This window comes from Erythrolamprus reginae, chromosome 2 (assembly GCF_031021105.1).
Source record: "Erythrolamprus reginae isolate rEryReg1 chromosome 2, rEryReg1.hap1, whole genome shotgun sequence".
Classification (NCBI taxonomy): domain Eukaryota; kingdom Metazoa; phylum Chordata; class Lepidosauria; order Squamata; family Dipsadidae; genus Erythrolamprus; species Erythrolamprus reginae.
This window is the reverse complement of record NC_091951.1, coordinates 26,275,658-26,290,757: the sequence shown is the minus strand read 5'-3', so window position 1 is coordinate 26,290,757 and position 15,100 is coordinate 26,275,658. Positions and strand designations below refer to the sequence as shown.

Genomic DNA, 15,100 nt, shown 5'->3' with positions numbered 1-15,100 from the left:
GGTACCTCATCTTACGAACACCTCTTCTAACGAACTTTTCGAGATACGAACCCGGTGTTTAAGATTTTTTTTGCCTCTTCCTCCGAACAATTTTCACCTTACGAACCCAAGCCGCTGCTGCTGGGATGAAGGGGTTTCTTCCCCCCACTTTTTTGAAGAAAGAAAGGGGAGGGGCGGCTTGGAGGGGGAAAGAGTTTGCATTTTAAAAAGTAGGAGAACAGCGTGCTTGCACAGGCACTGAAAGGGTGTCTTTTGAAGAAAGAAAAGTGAGGGGCGGCTTGGAGGGGGAAAGGGTTTGCATTTTAAAAAGTAGGAGAATAGCGTGCTTGCACAAGCACTGAAAAGGGTGTCTTTTGAAGAAAGAAAAGGGAGGGGCGGCTTGGAGGGGGAAAGAGTTTGCATTTTAAAAAGTAGGAGAACAGCATGGTTGCACAGGCACTGAAAGGGTGTCTTTTGAAGAAAGAAAAGGGAGGGGCGGCTTGGAGGGGGAAAGAGTTTGCATTTTAAAAAGTAGGAGAATAGCGTGCTTGCACAAGCCCTGAAAGGGTGTCTTTTGAAGAAAGAAAAGGGAGGGGTGGCTTGGAGGGGGAAAGAGGTTGCATTTTAAAAAGTAGGAGAACAGCGTGCTTACACAGGCACTGAAAGGGTGTCTTTTGAAGAAAGAAAAGGGAGGGGCGGCTTGGAGGGGGAAAGAGTTTGCATTTTAAAAAGTAGGAGAACAGTGTGCTTACACAGGCACTGAAAGGGTGTCTTTTGAAGAAAGAAAAGGGAGGGGCGGCTTGGAGGGGGAAAGAGTTTGCATTTTAAAAAGTAGGAGAATAGCGTGCTTGCACAAGCACTGAAAGTGTGTCTTTTGAAGAAAGAAAAGGGAGGGGTGGCTTGGAGGGGGAAAGAGTTTGCATTTTAAAAAGTAGGAGAATAGCGTGCTTGCACAAGCACTGAAAGGGTGTCTTTTGAAGAAAGAAAAGGGAGGGGTGGCTTGGAGGGGGAAAGAGTTTGCATTTTAAAAAGTAGGAGAACAGCGTGCTTACACAGGCACTGAAAGGGTGTCTTTTGAAGAAAGAAAAGGGAGGGGCGGCTTGGAGGGGGAAAGAGTTTGCATTTTAAAAAGTAGGAGAATAGCGTGCTTGCACAAGCACTGAAAGTGTGTCTTTTGAAGAAAGAAAAGGGAGGGGTGGCTTGGAGGGGGAAAGAGTTTGCATTTTAAAAAGTAGGAGAATAGCGTGCTTGCACAAGCACTGAAAGGGTGTCTTTTGAAGAAAGAAAAGGGAGGGGTGGCTTGGAGGGGGAAAGAGTTTGCATTTTAAAAAGTAGGAGAACAGCGTGCTTACACAGGCACTGAAAGGGTGTCTTTTGAAGAAAGAAAAGGGAGGGGCGGCTTGGAGGGGGAAAGAGTTTGCATTTTAAAAAGTAGGAGAATAGCGTGCTTGCACAAGCACTGAAAGTGTGTCTTTTGAAGAAAGAAAAGGGAGGGGTGGCTTGGAGGGGGAAAGAGTTTGCATTTTAAAAAATAGGAGAATAGCGTGCTTGCACAAGCACTGAAAGGGTGTCTTTTGAAGAAAGAAAAGGGAGGGGCGGCTTGGAGGGGGAAAGAGTTTGCATTTTAAAAAGTAGGAGAATAGCGTGCTTGCACAAGCACTGAAAGGGTGTCTTTTGAAGAAAGAAAAGGGAGGGGTGGCTTGGAGGGGGAAAGAGTTTGCATTTTAAAAAGTAGGAGAATAGCGTGCTTGCACAAGCACTGAAAGGATGTCTTTTGAAGAAAGAAAAGGGAGGGGCGGCTTGGAGGGGGAAAGAGGTTGCATTTTAAAAAGTAGGAGAATAGCGTGCTTGCACAAGCACTGAAAGGGTGTCTTTTGAAGAAAGAAAAGGGAGGGGCGGCTTGGAGGGGGAAAGAGTTTGCATTTTAAAAAGTAGGAGAATAGCGTGCTTGCACAAGCATTGAAAGGGTGTCTTTTGAAGAAAGAAAAGGGAGGGGTGGCTTGGAGGGGGAAAGAGTTTGCATTTTAAAAAGTAGGAGAACAGCGTGCTTGCACAAGCACTGAAAGGGTGTCTTTTGAAGAAAGAAAAGTGAGGGGCGGCTTGGAGGGGGAAAGAGTTTGCATTTTAAAAAGTAGGAGAACAGCGTGCTTACACAGGCACTGAAAGGGTGTCTTTTGAAGAAAGAAAAGGGAGGGGCGCCCCCCTTGCCTTTCTTCCTTCCCACTCACCCCTTAGCCTAGCCTTGCTTCTTCCACCCACCCCCTTTAGCTGCTCCTCCCTGCCCTCTGTTCGCCTCCCTTCTAAAGTTTGGGATTTTCCTGAAGGATTTGCAGGCATTATTTGCTTTTACTGTACAGTGGAACCCCGACATAAGAGCTGCTCTACTTAAGAGCAACTCGAGATAAGAGCTGGGAGGGGAGAGATATTTTTGTTCTACTTACAAACCCAAATTCGAGATACAAGTGCCAAGGAGCTGTCTCCTGAAGCCAAACGCTAACTTCCGCGTTCGGCTTCAGGAGACAGCTGCGAAGCGGCGCGCGTGTTTTAAAAGGTTGCAGCCAGCCTGGGGGGCTCGGGGGGGTGCTTGCAGCTTTCTTTCTTGCTCTTTTTCTTTCTCTCTTTTACCTTCCCTTCCTCTATTTCTTCTTTTCTTTCTCCTTCCCACCTTCTTCCCTCCCTCCCTCCCTTCACTCATTCCTCTCTTACTCTCCCCTTTCATAAGTTTCCTTGCTTCCTTCCTCTGTTCCTGTCCCTTCCCCCTTTCTTTCTTTCTTTCTTTCTTTCTTTCTTTCTTTCTTTCTTGCTCTTTTTCTTTCTCTCTTTTACCTTCCCTTCCTCTATTTCTTCTTTTCTTTCTCCTTCCCACCTTCTTCCCTCCCTCCCTCCCTTCACTCATTCCTCTCTTACTCTCCCCTTTCATAAGTTTCCTTGCTTCCTTCCTCTGTTCCTGTCCCTTCCCTCTTTCCTTCCTTCCTTCCCACCCTCCGTCCATTCATTCACCCATTCCTCTCTTGATCGCTTAAAGCCGGTCCCTGGTGCAAAAAGGGTTGGGGACCTCTGTCCTACAGGATTGGGTGGCAGAGAAGTTGAACATATGTAAATTTAAAAGTTTAAGAAAGTTTACAAGTTAAGTGAAAGAAACTTCATTATTCATTTATATGTACATGTACATTTCTTCATTAAAAACATGTCTTTCTGCATAATTTAGACTAACTTTGTGAGTTTTTTGAGGGCTGGAACCAATTAAAATTATTTACATTAATTCCTATGGGGAAAAGTCGTTCGAGATAAGAGCTGCTCGACTTAAGAGCCCAGGTCCGGAACGAATTAAACTCGTATCTCGAGGTACCACTGTACATTGATTCCTATGGGAAACATTGTTTCATCTTATGAACTTTTCACCTTACGAACCTCCTCCTGGAACCAATTAAGTTCGTATGATGAGGTACCACTGTATAGTGGAATTCTTCAAAAATGAATTTTTGGTGGATCTTTTCTCTCTCTTTTTTTGAAAAAAACCCCTGACTAACAAGCAAACAACAACAAAAAATAAAGGACAAACAAAAAAATTGTAATATCAGCAACATTCAGTATTTCTGCATTGCTACATCGGATATTTCATTAATTCCTGTAATAATATACATATTAATTAATTAGTGTAATGTTTGTGTTAATTCATACAATCACAAAGTCCCTATTCAAACCATTAAATTTACATCTGTATATTCTTTGTTTCACTAGCTTTTATGTATCTTTTGTGATCTTTTTATTTCTATTTCTTAACACAATCCATCGGTGCCAATGTGCCCATATTTCATAATACTCAGAAACTTTTTGGCCCCTTAATTCCATCATCAGTTTGTCCATTTCTGGACAATTATATATTTTATTAATTACTACTTTTTGGTGGGGGTGGGGGTTTCTCTATTTTTCCAATATTGGGCAAAGGTAATTCTGGCTGCACTTGTGATATGTAATATAAAGGGTTTTTTTGCTTTACTATATTCCTTTTTAAATATTCCCGATAGGAACAATTCTGGTAAGATTTCTATTTTTGTTTGTGTTGTTTCTTGTAACCATTTGTGTATTTTTTTCCACAATTTTTTTGTCTCGGAACATGACCACCACATCTGGAAGAAGGTGCCATTATTTTTTTTACACTGCCAACAATTTGGGCTCAATTTTGGATATATTTTAGCTAATTGGGTCAGTGCCATCAACAACACATTTTGTAGTAATTTTCCTTATAAGATACTGATTTTGATATTTTAAAATTTCTATTCTCTATTTGTTCCCAGTCTTCCAAGTGAATATTATAATCAATGCTCTGTGCCCATGTCACCATAGGTACTTTTACCACATCATTTTGCAGCTGGCTGAATACTCACCGTTAACGGCGAGTATTCTGAGCAGAGTCAGGTTACAAGCGGTGTGCCACAAGCGTCTGTTCTGGGTCCTATTCTTTTTAATATGTTTATGAGTGACATAGGGGAAGGTTTGATAGGGAAGGTTTGCCTATTTGCCGATTACTCTAAAGTGTGCAATAGGGTTGATATTCCTGAAGGCGTCTGTAATATGGTAAATGATTTAGCTTTACTAGATAAATGGTCAAAGCAATGGAAACTGCAGTTTAATGTTTCCAAATGTAAAATAATGCACTTGAGGAAAAGGAATCCTCAATCTGAGTATTGCATTGGCAGTTCTGTGTTAGCAAAAACTTCAGAAGAGAAGGATTTAGGGGTAGTGATTTCTGACAGTCTCAAAATGGGTGAACAGTGCAGTCAGGCGGTAGGGAAAGCAAGTAGGATGCTTGGCTGCATAGCTAGAGGTATAACAAGCAGGAAGAGGGAGATTATGATCCCGCTATATAGAATGCTGGTGAGACCACATTTGGAATACTGTGTTCAGTTCTGGAGACCTCACCTACAAAAAGATATTGACAAAATTGAACGGGTCCAAAGATGGGCTACAAGAATGGTGGAAGGTCTTAAGCATAAAACGTATCAGGAAAGACTTAATGAACTCAATCTGTATAGTCTGGAGAACAGAAGGAAAAGGGGGGACATGATCGAAACATTTAAATATATTAAAGGGTTAAATAAGGTCCAGGAGGGAAGTGTTTTTAATAGGAAAGTGAACACAAGGACAAGGGGACACAATCTGAAATTAGTTGGGGGAAAGATCAAAAGCAACATGAGAAAATATTATTTTACTGAAAGAGTAGTAGATCCTTGGAACAAACTTCCAGCAGACGTGGTAGATAAATCCACAGTAACTGAATTTAAACATGCCTGGGATAAACAAATATCCATCCTAAGATAAAATACAGGAAATAGTATAAGGGCAGACTAGATGGACCATGAGGTCTTTTTCTGCCGTCAGACTTCTATGTTTCTATGTTGTGTCTTTCATATTGTAGTGAGTAAGTATATAGTTTGGAAATGATTTTATTTTCAGGGCCAGTTAAAAGTTTATCTGATATACTTGATGGTGTGCTTATCCCATATTCCTTTTTGTACCTGGGTTGTATCTGACTGTATGGCCATTTGGGGGATCTTTTCTGTGTGGTTATGAAATTCCCATATGTGGAGTTTCAGTTTTCTCTTTGGAGTCCCAGAATTCCACAGCCAGCATAAAAGTAGTAATCAATACATAACTACATAACTGTTATGGGCCTTGAATTATGGTTGCAATTATGGGATCAATAGGAGGACGAAGAGGAAGATGCGCGTCTCCTGGCTTCCGCTTCTCCTTTCACCGGTTCTTCCAATTAACACAGATCTCGAGCCTGGGGTGGGGGGAGTGGGGAGTTTGTCACCTCTGTGTGTGTGTGTGTGTGTGTGTGTGTGGAGTGTGCCACCGCTGTCCACTTGGGAATCCCTGCAGCAGTAAGAGAGCGCACGCACCCGGGCTCAGGTTTGAAAGTGGAAAATGGTTCGGGAGTAGAGGCAAAAATAATCTTAAACACCCCGTTCATATCTTGAAAAGTTCGTCAGTGGAGGTGTTCATAAGTAGAGGCAGGGCCGCCGATAGGCCGGTACTACTGGGACTGACGTCAGAGGCCCGGCCAAATTGAAAAATGGGGGGGGGGGGGGGCGGCCGCCAAATCTCTCCAACCCCGATTGCGATGGGGAAAAGCGCGCCAAGGCGAGTGAAAGGACCAGAGACACCTCGCCGAACTCTGCCTCTGTGGAGCTTCTCCAACCGCGGCCTGCACCTTCATGCCACCCCCGTGAGGAAAGAAGGTAGGGAGGCTGGCAGACAGGCAGGGGGCCCCGATGGCAGCCGCGGAAGGAGGAGTCGCCACGGGGGTGTCTCGGCCCTCCGGAAGCCAAGCCGCGCTGCTGGGGAAGCCGGGAGAAGGTTGAGCCCGGCCGGCTTCTCTGCTGGCCTTGTGTCCCCCCGAGGATTGCGAGGGCAAGAGAGCCACGCCTTTCGGCCTCCGGAGGTGCTGGCCCGGGGGTTCCGGGGGGGCCGTGAACACCGCCCGCCTCCTGGAGCGAATGGCTTCTTCGCTCGCCTTCCTGCTGCTGGCACTGGGAGCAGGTAAGCGCGCACGGGCAGCCGGGTGGGAAGGGCGAGGCGCGAGGGGGAGGCAAGTGGAGATCTCGGTCCCTCTTTTCATGCATCCTCTCAGTGAGCCTTTCTTTGGAGTTGCCTTTCTTTCTTTCCTTCCTTCCTTCCTTCTTTCCTTCCTTCTTTCTTTCTTTCCTTCCTTCTTTCCTTCTTTCTTTCTTTCCTTTCTTTCTTCTTTCTTTCCTTCCTTCTTTCTCTCTTGCTCTTTCATTTTTTTCTTTCTCTCTTGCTCTTCCATTTTTTTTCTTTCTCTTGCTTTCTTTCTCTTTCTTTCTCTCCTTCCATTTCTTTCATTCCCCCTCTCTCTTTTTATTTCTCTTTCATTCTCTTTCTTTCTTGCTTGCTCTTTTTCTTTCTCTCTTTTACCTTCCCTTCCTCTATTTCTCCTTTTCTTTCTCCTTCCTACCTTCTACCCTCCCTCCCTTCCTTCAGTCCTTCCTCTTACTCTCCCCTTTCATAAGTTTCCTTGCTTCCTTCCTCTGTTCTTGTCCCTTCCCTCTTTCTTTCCTTCCTTCCTTCCCTCCCTCCATTTCTTGCTTTCCTTCTCCTTCCTCCCTTCTTTCACTCCTTCCTCTCTTACTCTCCCCTTTCACACCTTTCCTTGCTTTCTTTGCACCCTTCCTCTGTTCCTGTCCCTTCCCTCTTTCCTTCCTTCCTTCCCACCCTCCGTCCATTCATTCACCCATTCCTCTCTTGATCACCCCTTTTACAATTCCTTCCTTCCTTCCGATCCGGGCCCGGGCCGGCTGAGTAGTTTGCTTTTGCACCCCGTCTCGAGCTCCGTTGGTGCCAACCCGGCCCTCCCCACTTCAGAGAGAGGGGGGAGAAAGAGAGAGAGAGAGAAAGGGATAGAAAGAGAGGGAGGGGGAGAGAGAGAGAGAGAGAAAGAGAGATAAAAAGAGAAAGAGGGAGGGAGAGAAAGAGAGAGGAAAAGAGAAAGGGAGAGAATAAGAGAGAAAGAGATAAAAAGAGGAAGAGAAAGAGGGAGAGGGAGAAAGAAAGAAAGAGAGAAGGGGAGAGAGGGAGAGAGAGAGAAAGTGAAAGAGAGAGGGAGGGAGAGAAAGAGAGAGGTTGGGAGAGAGAAAAAAGAGAGAAAGATATAAAAAGAAAGAGGAAGAGAAAAAGAGAAAGGGAGAGAAAAGGAGAGAGAGAGAAAGAGAGAGAGAAAGAGAAAGAGAGAAAAGCAGGTGGGGGGGCACACCTATTTTGCCAGCCCTCGGATGGGCTATAGGGATCTGGTGTATGTGGAGGGAGGGGTCCCCAGCTTCTGTTCTGCAGAGGGGAAGCCAAAGCCCCCGCATGGGTTATGCAGAGTGCCAGTGTTTGGGGTGAGGAAAGAAGGAAGGAAGGAAAAGAAAAACAAAAAGAGGGGGGAAAAAGAAAAAGGTAAGGAAGGAAGGAAGAAGGGAGGGGACCCCAGACACTTAGGCTGTATGGGGCCCCAAAATTCCTGATGGCGGCCCTGAGTAGAGGTACCACTGTGTTTCCATAATTAAAATTCCCATTTAATAAAAATCTACCCAAGCCAGTGAAGTTTTTATTTACTGCAGAAGGGGTGAAAATGGACTAGACGTGTAGACAGCAAATTTTCCATATCATAAGCTCCAGATAAGCGAAAAATATTTTGCGTGATGTTACCTAGCTGCACCCATAGGTTTGCTTCCTTCGTTGTTTGAATGAATGTTTGGGGGGAATGACAACTGCTGTTGCCAAAGGGCAGCTATTGACAATCAAACAAAAACAAATAGTAGCTAAGGAATTTACAGTTAAAACTGCAAAAATGGCAGTGCATAGGTTCTCGGGGGTTTGGTCTGCGACTGTATCTTTTCCGGGGGAGCCTGCAGTCCATAAATACTTAAATCATTTTGTATTTAAAACGGCAATTAGATTTTATCTTTGGGGCTCCAATTAAAATATCCATACAATGATATACCAAAGCCAATGGATAATATTTGCAAAAGAGCTAATGCTGCGGCAACATAAAGCTGACACAACGTGGGACTATTCAACATTCCCTGCAGTAAAACTGTCCAGTATGATGTTTGTTAGGTTCTGAATGATTCACTGCAGGCACAGTAAATGTAAATTTTTCCTGGTCGGGGGCATAGAGGAAAAGAAAAAAAACAATCCCTTAAATCAATTACCCAAACCCATACAATTGATCTGGAATGAACCTTCCACCACCATCCAATGAATAGCACACCCAGCACATTGGTGTTTAATTTCACTGTCCCAAACTACTGTATTTTTTGGACTATAAGACACACTGGTGCAAAATTTTAAAGAGGTAAGTAAGAAAAAAGATTTTTGTCCTTCCCGGCTCCAGGACCACTCTGCAAAAAGCCCCAAACCTCTGTGCACCCTGTTTTTGGCAACAAAAAAAAAAGGATCCATTTTTCACCCATTTTTGGGGGTGTCGGGTGTCAGAGGATTTGGGACGTCTGCAGAGAGCTCCTGGAGGCTGGGGAAAGGCAAAAGGGCCCATCCCCCCCCCCAAGTTGGACATGGGGCTTCGGGAGGCCAAAAATTGCTGTATTCTGTGTATAAGATGCACCGAAATTTCCACCCTCTATTGGTGTGGGAAAGGTGCATTTTATACTCTGAAAAATAATGTACATATTCAGCTGGAGTAAGCAAAATGCAAAATGTAGTTTTCCAATCTTCAGGTAGTTCCCAACCCCATGTCTAATTCTTTTTTGGTTCTGTTAAATTTACAGAAGACACAGGGTAATATTCCACTAGTTGAGCTCCATTCTGATCTATTCGTCCCACGGCATGGACAAACAGCATTTACCAGATACACAATTTCCTCCACTATGTGCTCTTGGATGCAGCTCTGACCAGCAGGAGTGAAGCTGGCTCCCCTAGAGTCGTGATGGCATGCATGTCATAAGTGGCACCCGCAGCCGTATTGGTGGGCACTCGAGCTCTTGTCCTGCACAAGCCAATGGGTTTCGGGTCTTATGAGCCCACTGGGAGTTGGAAAATAGTCTGTTTTCAGCCTCCAGAGCAGTGTTTCCCAACCGTGGCAACTTGAAGATATCTGGAGTTCAACTCCCAGAATTCACCAGCCAGCATTCGCTGCCTGGGGAATTCTGGGAGTTGAAATCCAAATATCTTCAAGTTGCTAAGTTTGGGAAACAGTGCTCCAGAGGACTGGGGAAGGCCGTATTTGCCCTTGCCCGGTTCCTAGAAAGGCATACAGGGGTGGAAATATGGAATTATGGGTGTGGGCATGCATCTGCATGACTGCCCCCCATGTGACCTTCATTTTCGTATGCAAACCCAAAAAGATTGAGCATCACTGCGCTAGGGCATCTCACCTGGTGGTGCTGCCATATCCTAAATCCTTGGGAGCCACCTTAAATAAGGCTTAAAGTTTTGAGGTATAGAAAGTCTTTGATCTCCACTGAGGAAACCCTCACCCCAAAATAGCTTATTCTGTAATTCTGGGGGAGAGAACACACATCGTGACCTTTTCTTTGCACACCTAATCTTCGTAAGCTAAATAGCCTCATATTTCACTAGACTCAGATGCAAAGGTCGGTTGCTAAAAGTCAAAACCACCGTGATAGGATTCAAACAGTGAAAACATCTTGCAGACGCCTTAGGTAGTAGAGCGGGGATAAGCGTGATTTTCTGCCTCCTACGGTATCTGGAGATGGCAATCGGGTAGGTAACATCTGCGTTTGAAAAATGCATAGCCTTTTAACAGTGGAGTTAAAACCATCGAGTACTCCATTGCTAGAAAGGATGGAAGCAGAGAAGAAGCACAGAAGAACTTCCTCTTCCGGATCACTCATGGGAGAAAGGTGGCGCGCAGAGCGGCTTTTCTCCTCTGCCTGGATCGAAGCAGCAGCGGGAAGGTGAGTGGAGGGGGGTGGGGGTGGAAGGAGAGTCCGGGAGCAAGTCGGGCTGTTTGGTTTCCTCCACGGCCTGGAAGCAGAGAAGCAACCGGGCTGAAGCGTGTCAGCTGCTGCAGGCTTTTCCCCTCCCCAAATTTAAGCCCACTGGTGCTGCAGGCTGTGAAACTGGTGGCTGCAATTTTCTGCTGGCGAGAAGATTTAAAGTGCCTCTTTGAAGTTAAGGTTGATTCTCCAGAAGTGGTGGGTGCTCCATCACTAGAGGAGAGTAACAGAGGAACATCGTTTGAAGGATCCTTAGAGGTCTTCTATTCCAACCCTCTGGTCAAGCAGGAGAGGCAATGTTATTTCAGACAAAGGGCTGTCCAGTCTCCATTCAAAAGCCTCCAGGAATTAATGAAATATGCGATGTAGCAATGCAGAAATACCGAATGTTTGCTAATATTATATATGTTGTTGTAGTTCTTCTTTGTTTGTCCTTTTTTATTTATCTATTTTTGTTGTTTGCTTGCTTGTTTTAATTTTTTTTTGAAAACTAATAACTTTTTTTTAAAAAGCCTCCAGTGATGGAGCACTCACAACTTCTGAAGACTAAGCTGTTCCACTGATTGTTCTGGGTGTCAGGAAATTTATCCTTAGCTCTAGGCTGCTTTTCTCCTTGCTTAGTTTCCATCCAGTTGCATGTCGTGCCTTCTGGTGCTTTGGAGAATAGGTTGACCCTGCCCCTCTTCTTTGTGGAAGCCCCCAAGTATTGGAACACTGCTATCGTGTCACCCCTAGATCTTCTTGTCATTAGATTAGAGCAGTGATGGTGAACCTATCTTTGCTGGGAGTGCCAAAAGGGCACGTACGCACATGCCCACACCCATCATGCAATGCCCTCCCCTCTGCATGTGTACAAAACCTACTGCATGCTGCCCCCTCCCTTGCATGCGCGCAGGTCTCACTGAAGCCTCTGGACTTCCAGTAGGCCTGTTGGGTCCATTTTTTGTCACCCAAAGTCTTTGGAGGCTTTCCTGAAGCCTGGGCAGGGTGAAAATGGCCTCCCATGTAGGGAAGGCCAAAAATCAGCTGGCCAGTGTGCACATGCATTTGTAGCTGACATAGGGCAACACCGCATGTGCCCTCAGATATCACAGGACTAGACACCGATTCCTGCAACTGGTCTTTATTTATTTCATCTTCCAGCCCCCTAATTATCCTTGCTGCTCTTCTCTTGCTCTTAAATAAGGTTCAGGAGGGAACTGTTTTTAATAAGAAAGTGAACATAAGAACAAGGGGACACAATCTGAAGTTAGTTGGGGGAAAGATCAAAAGAAACGTGAGAAAATATTATTTTACTGAAAGAGTAGTAGATCCTTGGAACAAACTTCCAGCAGATGTGGTTGGTAAATCCACAGTAACTGAATTTCAACATGCCTGGGATAAACATTTATCCATCCTAAGATAAAATACAGAAAATAATATAAGTGCAGACTAGATGGATCATGAGGTCTTTTTCTGCCGTCAGTCTTCTATGTTTCTATGGGCTCTTTATGGAGTTTCAACATCTGTTTAATAATGTTTGCAGTACTCCAACTGTGGTCTTAGCAAAGCATTATAAATTGATACTGACGCTTCACTTAAACTTGTCTGTATTCCTCTGTTATTATAGTCTATGATTGCATTAGCTTTTTTGGCCACTGTAACCATGGTAAAGTGGTTGATACCACTTAATAATATACAGTGATACCTCGTCGTACGAACTTAATTCGTTCTGTGACCAGGTTCATAAGTAGAAAAGTTAGTAAGACGAAGCAATTTTCCCCATAGGAATCAATGTAAAAGCAAATAATGCGTGCAACCCCATCCTTTTGCCTTGCACCGGTGGGAATCCCCGCCTCCGGACTTCCATTGCAAGCCTCCCCTCGCTGGGAAACCCAACCTCCTGACTTCCGTTGCCACCTGAAGCGCCCGTTCTTGCATTGCTGGGATTTCCCTGAGGCGCCCCTCACTGGGATTTAAAGCAACACCAGCAAAAATGAAGGGAATCCCAGTGGGGGGAGCCTCAGGGAAACTGTGTTTTACTCCTGAAAATAAGGACCGTTTTCTTTAGCCTTTTCTGTTTAATACAAGTTTGCTGATTAGCAATGTACGTGTGTGTCTGACCTTCTTTCCTGGACTGTTAATTATCGCTTGAGCCCGGTCAGGCAGAACACGCTCCTGGTAATTCAGGAAACTATGATAAAATTACAAGAAAAAATGGGAGACATCCAAGGTCCCTTCCAACTCAGTTATTATTATTATTGTTGTTGTTCTTACTACTACTACTACTTCAACGCGCTCTGTCACTTCTTCTCTACCAGTAAGAATTAGGTCCAGTATAGTTTTTCTTCTATTTCCCTCCTCTACGTTTTGGATGACAAAGTTGTCAGCTAAGTTAGTTGGGAATCTGTTCAGCCTCCCACTTCCTGTACAATTTGCCTCCCAGTTGATATTAGGGTAGTTAAAGTCTCTCATTATATCTTGATATTGCCCTCTTGATATCAAGTTTGCAATCCAAACGTGTCTTGAAAATGATAGATGAATAAAATTTACAAGTTTTTTATTTCCATGTCTTGACAATGATTATGGTATTTTCTGTCCCATCCCTGTATTAACCAGGTTCAATTGTGCTTAATCCAGCACTTCCTGAAAAATACCCGTGTTTCCCCGATAGTAAGACAGTGTCTTACTTTCTTTTTACCCCCAAAAGCCCCACTAGGTCTTACTTTCGGGGTATGTCTTACATACCCCCCCCCGCCGTTTCCCGCCTCCACTCACCAAATTGACAGGGTGAAGTCGGGAAGACCCAGGGAAGGTTTCTTCGGCCGCCCAGCAGCTGATCTGCTCGGCAGCGCAGCAGCAGCCCTGGCGGCTGTTCCCTCCGCTTTGACGGCGCTGGTCCGCTCGCTCGTCCCCGCAACCGACCCGCTTCCCCGACACGCGTCTGGAGGGGAGGAGCCGCTCTGCGCGGTTGGGCAGCCCTGCCTGCCGGAAAGGAGGCGGGCGAAGGAGGGCGCAGCTCCGCCCGCCCGCTCGGCTCGTTTCTACAACTTCGGACCAGCGCCGTCCTTCGCCTCGCATTTCCGGGTTGGCGAGCCTGGATTGTTTTTCCTGCGAGCGCTGGTCCCTGCTAAGCCTTCTGCGCCTGACTCGGCGAGGCGAGAGGGAAGAAGGAGAAGCGCAAGTGGATGCGGAGCGCCCGGGAGGCATTTATCCTTCCTTCGCTCCACATCCACTTGCGCTTCTCCTTCTTCCCTCTCGCCTCGCCGAGTCAGGCGCAGAAGGCTTATCGGGGACCAGCGCTCGCAGGAAAAACAATCCAGGCTCGCCAACCCGGAAATGCGAGGCGAAGGACGGCGCTGGTCCGAAGTTGTAGAAGCGAGCCGAGCGGGCGGCCGGAGCTGCGCCCTCCTTCGCCCGCCTCCTTTCCGGCAGGCAGGGCTGCCCAACTGCGCAGAGCGGCTCCTCCCCTCCAGACGCGTGTCGGGGAAACGGGTCGGTTGCGGGGACGAGCGAGCGGACCAGCACCGTCAAAGCGGAGGGAACCGCCGCCAGGGCGCCGCGAACTGCTCCAATGCCTCCCTCGCTTTTAGTACCGTGTTTCCCCGAAAGTAAGACATATGTCTTACTTTCGGGGTATGGCTTATATTAGCCGACCCCCCTGAAACCCCCCATATGTCTTACAATCGGGGGGGTCTTACTATCGGGGAAACACGGTACCTATTGAGGACCTTTTGGCATTTTTGGTTGCACAGGTAGTCCTCACTTACCACTTCTTTGATAACACTTTGCATGGCTAAGAATTTGTCATTGACCCAACCAAGCAACTGAATTTAATTAAATGGATATTTGAACATGGATCTCAGTAGTGGTCCAAGTGTCAAATGAATCATCAATAATGTAAATGGTTATTCTACTTATAGGGGCATGGTTCTTTTTTCTTGGCAATATATACTTTTCTTTTTACATCATCTCCAACCATTTTATATACAATTAGCTGATAACCCGGCATAGCCCAGATATGTATTTAGCCCAATCCTGTATTAGAGGGAGCCCCCCTCTGATATAGGAGTACTGCAAGCCTTTACCACAGTGCTGTAGAGTACAAACCATTTGAAGGCACAACAGGCTGTATCTTGAATTTGCCCAGGTTCGTCTGGTGCACCAGTTGTGGCCCTATTTGGACTGTGACTCACTGCTCACAGTCACTCATGCCCTCATCACCTTGAGGCTCGACTACTGTAATGCTCTCTACATGGGGCTACCTTTGAAAAGTGTTCGGAAACTTCAGATTGTGCAGAATGCAGCTGCGAGAGCAATCATGGGCTTCCCAAGGTATGCCCATGTTACACCAACACTCTGCAGTCTGCATTGATTGCCTATCAATTTCCGGTCACAATTCAGTGTTGGTTATGACCTATAAAGCCCTTCATGGCATCGGACCAGAATATCTCCGGGACCGCCTTCTGCCGCATGAATCCCAGCGACCATTTAGGTCCCACAGAGTTGGCCTTCTCCGGGTCCCGTCGACTAAACAATGTCGTTTGGCGGGACCCAGGAGAAGAGCCTTCTCTGTGGCGGCCCCGACCCTCTGGAACCAGCTCCCCCTGGAGATTAGAACTGCCCCCACCCTCCTTGCCTTTCGTAAAGTTCTTAAG

General features: G+C 45.9%; 1 protein-coding gene across 4 annotated transcripts in view; it reads left to right on the top strand.

Moving 5' to 3' along the window:
- LOC139160075 (zinc finger protein 135-like) overlaps window positions 1-15,100 on the top strand; it is a 47,481-nt gene that overhangs the window by 22,227 nt on the left and 10,154 nt on the right. For 2 of the 4 annotated variants that reach the window (XR_011557877.1, XM_070737605.1), the window contains exon 1: window positions 10,353-10,421. The exons of the other annotated variants lie outside the window; for them this stretch is intronic. The gene's annotated coding sequence lies outside the window, so the exon portion shown is untranslated. Of the gene's footprint in view, window positions 1-10,352; window positions 10,422-15,100 lie in introns of those variants that run through there. 4 annotated transcript variants of the gene reach the window in all.